This window comes from Opisthocomus hoazin, chromosome 11 (genome assembly GCF_030867145.1).
Source record: "Opisthocomus hoazin isolate bOpiHoa1 chromosome 11, bOpiHoa1.hap1, whole genome shotgun sequence".
Lineage (NCBI taxonomy): Eukaryota > Metazoa > Chordata > Aves > Opisthocomiformes > Opisthocomidae > Opisthocomus > Opisthocomus hoazin.
In genome coordinates, this window is record NC_134424.1 from 12,273,851 (window position 1) to 12,279,850 (window position 6,000).

The following is a 6,000-nucleotide window of genomic DNA, read 5'->3' on the forward strand; positions in this document are numbered from 1 at the left end:
TTCCCCGCTCCTGCGTTTTCCCGCCGCTTCTGGCAGCCCCCCGCCCGCGGTGCGGGGCCCCCCGCCCTGCTGGCTTCGGGCCGGAGCCCTCGGTTCGGCCGTAAAGACCCCGCGGGCTACGCAGCGCTTTGCGGGTCCCGCATCGCGCCCGCACCCGGCGAGGCCCGGGCGACCCCTGCCGGCGGCTGCGCGGCACTGCGGGGGGGACCGCGAGCGCCGGAGGACCCGCACCCGTCGCAGCCGCGGCCCCGCGAAACACCGCTCTGCCTCGTGTGGGGAGGGGGTCACGGCAGCCCCCCCCCCCCCCCGCACCCACCGCGGTGATCCGCACCTTTGCCCGCACCGAATCGAACAAACCCGACTGATTTGCGTTTTGTACGAGCTGGTGTCCAAGTGCCGTAACAGGGCGCTGCGGGCGGGCGGCGTCACGAGTGTCAGTGGAGAGGAAGGTCAGATTCTCCTGCTGTGCGGTACCTGGTCCGCTCGGGATCCAGCTGCCTTGGGAAAGAGCTCTGTCACCGTGTCACTGCTGTCGGATAATTCACTGTGGGCAAGGGGACAGCAGGGAAACCGTCAGACAGCGGAAGGAGACGGCAAGGAATCACCCCTAGAAATGAAAGGAGGGAAGAGCAAGGTACGTGTTGGTGGCAGGGAAAAAGGGCGAGGAACCCATGCGCAGGCAAACCTTCAGACTTTTGCCATCACTGGTCGGTGCCCGTGCTCCCAGGTCTACAGCCTTCCTAGGTTTGAGGGCAGTCCGTGTAGACAGGCACTGCAGTGCAGTTAGTTTAAAAAGTTGTCTCGTTCACCTTTAAAATATCTATCAAGAGACAATTCATTAATTTTCTTACAAATTGCACTGAGAAAATGAATTCTTAGCTCTACTAATTTATGTGTAAATTCGACAGAAATAGCTGACCTTGCCTGTGGGAATAGCCAGCTGCGCTCATGAGACAGTCTTGATGTCTTTAACCAGCCTGTGATCCTAGCCTGCACGCACAGAAAAATAAACATATTTCAAGGAAACAATGGTGTGAGAGTACAGTGTAATTTATCCTGCTATGGGTCATTAGAGTCTCAGCACAGCGACAAATGTGTCATTCCTTGTAAGTTATACAGAGCAGATAACAATTGTGGAAAATACCTATCCACCGATGGAATAGTCCGTCCGGATCACAGGAATTTTCCGCTTATCGTGAGCGTTTTTCAGGAGTCCCCTCTTTTCTGTACTCCGTCAGGATGGACATTTTCAGGAAATCTGTAGGACTTCCTTCTGAGATATCAAAAAGATTCATATACAAACACAATTCTTTTTAAGAGATATAACATCAAAACTTTCAAAGTCCTTTCCCATGTGGCTTCATTCCAAGAGTCACATCCTAGTAAAACAGCAGCTTGAGATGAATTTCTCTATTTTATCATCAATCATAAGCTTTCTTTAGCAATCTCCTTCCTTCCTTGTCCAACTGTAGTCAAAGTGCATCAGGGGCTTTTTTGCCTCTTACACCAGAGCAATGGTGGCAAACAGAGAACATTCCCATGGAAAAACACCTACATTTACAACAGTAAGTACCCACATCACTGAGGAAACTCTTGCTTGTTTTGACATTTGTGTCTTTCGGGGACCAGTACTTCCTGGTTTACTAAACTTCTAAGCTATAATTACAAGACCAGTTTAAGCACATATTGTATAATGAACTGACATTGTGAGCATAGCAACATCCTGATCTAATAGCTAGAAATATTTCTCTATGGTATATTTTCATAGAACTCTATCTAAATTACTTGTTATAAATGAGACCAGACAAAATCTAAGAGCTCTTTACATCTCACGTGTCCTCAAAAATCAAAATCTACGTGGAGTTTTTATGTCTGCTTGTTGCAAAGCCAAACGTACTAACACCAGAAAATATATCAAACCCAAGTATTTTCTTGCAATCTTAATTTGTCTTCCAGGACTCTGTGATTCTTGTATGATCTTATTTTCCCCCCACAGGATCATTTCTTGCTCATGGCACTAAATGTGCCTAACAATATTTGGAGGTCTGTTATCGCTCCAGTTCTCAGCAGGCTGTCAACGCGCTTGACTATTTCAAAATTACCTCTGAATACAGAGAGCTTAACTTCCTTATCCCCCTTTCTGCCGTGCTTAGCAGTACTCTGTCTCGGCTACCATCTTTCGGACTCTTGTAGAAACTAAAAGCACTACCCACTGGGGATGTCTTGCCAACAACAGTTGGTACAGTGATGGAGAATACTTCCCCGCCTTACGAAGAGCTTTCTACCCTAGAACCCTTTTTTGTTTTTTTTCAGAGCTTCAGAAGAGGCTCCATAAGAACTTATCACGCAAGGGGCCCCTTGTGCTTAATTGTGTATATACTGATGTATGTGTTCCAAAGAACCGAGCAAGCCTGAGTTCAGCTCTTGAGCAGAGCGGGTATTCATGTTTATATTCATATTTAGAAAGCATTTTGAACACAGCTCTCATTCTCCTCCTCTGTCATTGAGTAGCCCCAGTGAGTTCAGGTCTTATGGGAACATGGCATAGAGAATCTGGGCAACGTTCATGCTGGGTCTGCAATCAAGTACTTTAATATCAACAGCAAACTGTTTTCCCTTCCTCAAAAATCTCACAAACATTAACTGGGACATACGGTATGTTCTGCAAGTTTACACGGGAGAGATGAGAGATGGACAAGCAGAGGACTTAATCTTGACAAGGCCAAATCAGCCGCAGGCCCATGAAGTGATTATAAGCCCCCAAAGCTAAACCATTATAGTCACAATGCATTTTGCTTCTAAATTTATAGACCAAAGTAAATGTATTATCACTAATAATAAGGACAGGGATATCATCCTTAAATACCTTATTTTATTTTTCAGTGAAGCCTGTGCATTGTCCAAATAATCGGGCTGAGTAAAGGGCTAGAAAAACTCCTTTTTGGCTCTTTCTCTACTTACAACTTCCTGTTCTTTGCTTGGGATATTCTGAAAGTCTCTCTATCAGAGGATTCTTTTTCAGTGTCAGGAACCTGAAAAAAAAAAAAAAAAGATAAGACACATAAGACAGGCCATTAGCAGAAGCAGAAACATGCCTTACCCTTGCTTCCTAAACCAACAGCCTGTGGCATGCCAAAGCCAGAAAGCGCTGATTACAAACAAAAAGGACCATCTCCGATTCCCATAGTGAGTCCGGGTTTCAGTAACCTCTGATAGCGTGACACTTCCTACCTAAAGAGCCTTTGTGTAAGGAAAGCAGCATAAGCAAACTAAACAAATACACAAAAAGGCCTTGGAGGCAACGATAGCGTAATCCCACTCACTCCTAGCTCAGCTGAAGTGATACCTATAAAACTCACGGCAGCGATTTATTCTGCTCTCATTTCAGTATTGGCCAGAACCGTGCCCTCCTGCTACAGATCCACCTCCCTTTGCTCACAGAGTAACCCAGACAAATACAGAAACGCTCACACTAACGAGATGTACCTTGCATTTAGGTTCATATGTTAAACGTGATGTATATCTAAGCTACCTTTTGCAAATGCACAAGCTGAGATTGTTCTGCCAGTAGATGTCAGCAGGAGCAGGGAAAAGCATGGTGAAGCTCTGGCAGATCCCAGGTGTCCCACCCGTGTGTCAGCAGGCACCCCGCTCAGAGCAGAGGCCTGAGAAGGAACCCGAGTCGGAGGCTGCCAAAGCAAACATGAGTCATCAGCATCTTTGCTTTCTGACCTAGTGGGTGCAGGACTGGAGGAAGACACGCATGACACATTGCTGCACTTTGTACAGCGATGCAAAATGGTTTCATACAAACCTGTTGCTCAGGCTGCGTCTCCAAACATACGCTGACGAAGGGAGAAATGCAGGGAGATTCCAAACTTAGGAGTTTCCAGATCCCTGTCACCTGTGAGCTTTGGCCGCAGTGATTATTCAAATTGTCTGTTACAATCATTCCTCACGATAAAGAAAAGGTAATCCCCGAGCTGAATTCACTCTTTGCTGTTGTGAGCCAGCGTTCTGAACATGATGATGAGGGTTTCCAACGGGGCACTAATCAGGCTGTACAGTGGCAATACAGGATTTCAGGATGTTTAAAAAAAAAAAATTAACATTCCTATAGGACGGGTGTTTATTAAAAAAACCCAAATGCCTTTGAAACCCACTCCCACCTGCACAGAGAAGCATGAGATTCCAGCTCACACATCCTCACCTGTACGGTGCTCATACAAAAAATAGTTCACGGCAGTGAGTGTCTCACTGGAAAAAATATTTTTCTATCAGTGAGTGAAATTCAAATATGATGTTTAGGTGAGACATAAGTGGTACACAAGAGAGATCAGCAGCTGTACTAAACAGACTAAGGAATATGTTGTTATGCATTTTTATCCCAGAACAGGCAAAAAAATATTTCACACTAAAAATGCAAAAGAAAAACTCAAGGCTTACAAACCATCTACTTTCTAGGAGACATGCGTATTTCATCTTGTGTACCGCTTTCATCCGCAACATCCTTCTGAAAAAGAATTCCGAGTCTTTCATTTTGCTATATCTTAGTTATTAGTATCTGGTACTATAAAAATATATGCAAGAATTTTCTCCCATACTGCTTAGAAAAAAGATTAGAGGTTGAATAAAGGATCTGTGATGAGTAAGTGAAACCTCATAACTGTAATCCATCAAAAGGCATTTTCTTCTATGAAAATTTCTCTTTATTGTCTTCATCAAAATTTAAGTTTCAGTGAAAAACTTCAAATACAGATTCTTCTTAAAAAACAAGAATAAGTACAGAAACAAGCAGAGAACTTGCACAACGAAAGCATCACTTACTTTTCCAATTTAGTTTTTGAGTGTTTAATGAGGGGGAGCAGAGTACCAGGGAGCTAGCTGGAAGGAGAATGAGGAAGAAAGAAGTCAGTGCTACTGTGTCTAGTATTGGTGAGGAAATTCTCTTCAGAAACCCAACCTGCATCACATGAGAAAATTTCTATTCAAACGCCAGCTAAGCACAGTCTCATTGAAAGATGCATTTTCTGTGTGTAATACGAAAGGTTCACTTCTCTTGAATGGGCAGCAATCTCTGCTTTGGAAGCAACTCTCTTTACTAAAGCAGGATGTGAAATCTTCGTCTTTGGCCAGAAGAGCTGTTCTTGCAAAATTTGTGCCCTGGCTCTGTATTTCACACAAGGTTCCTTTCTCCTTTCTTTCTCTCCACTGCCTACTCCCCAACTCCAGGCATCTGCAGCAAAGGATTGTTCTTAAGTATATTTAGCACATGGTGGCAGGCTTAGCTGCTGGGATCAATTCTTCTTTACTCTGAACTGATTTTTATGTTCCTGATTGTGGCAGCTCATTCAGAATTCAATTCTTTGTATTTCACGGCAGTAGAAGTTCAACTAAATTTTTTACAGGTTCATAAAGCAGTTAGGCAAGCTCAAGACAGAAAAACCCATCCAAGGTCCTAATTAAAGCTCAAGTAGCAGCAATACTACAGTGCACTGGATGCTATGAAGATGTATTGGAAGACTATCATGGTACGTTTTCCTTGTCCTTTTAATTTGCTCTGTGTTGGACTTTATAAGAGGCTATATGGACCTCTAGCCTGCCTTGTTATGGCTGTTCAGATGTTACCTTCTCTTCCTGAGAAATCACCCAGGTAGGAGTCCATGTCAGTGACCCCAGCAACATCAGCTTTTTCTACCTTTTAGTATTTTAAGATGGGTTTTCAAAGATGGATAAATGTGGTAAATATATAAGTGGGAGTAATATTTTATGGACATAGTAAAGGGGGACACTATTAAGGTTAAGGCCTCCCTCGCTATGTGTGAATATGCTTGCAGAGCTCCAGAACAAGATTGCAGGCTAAGAATCCCACCCCATTCCTGCTTTACCCTTTGCTGCTTTATTTTTCCTCCAAATGATACTGCTATTTTCTTTTTTAAGCAGCTCATTCAGTGAAAAAAAGTGAAAGAAGTGTGACTTATACTGAGTTTTCCACACTAA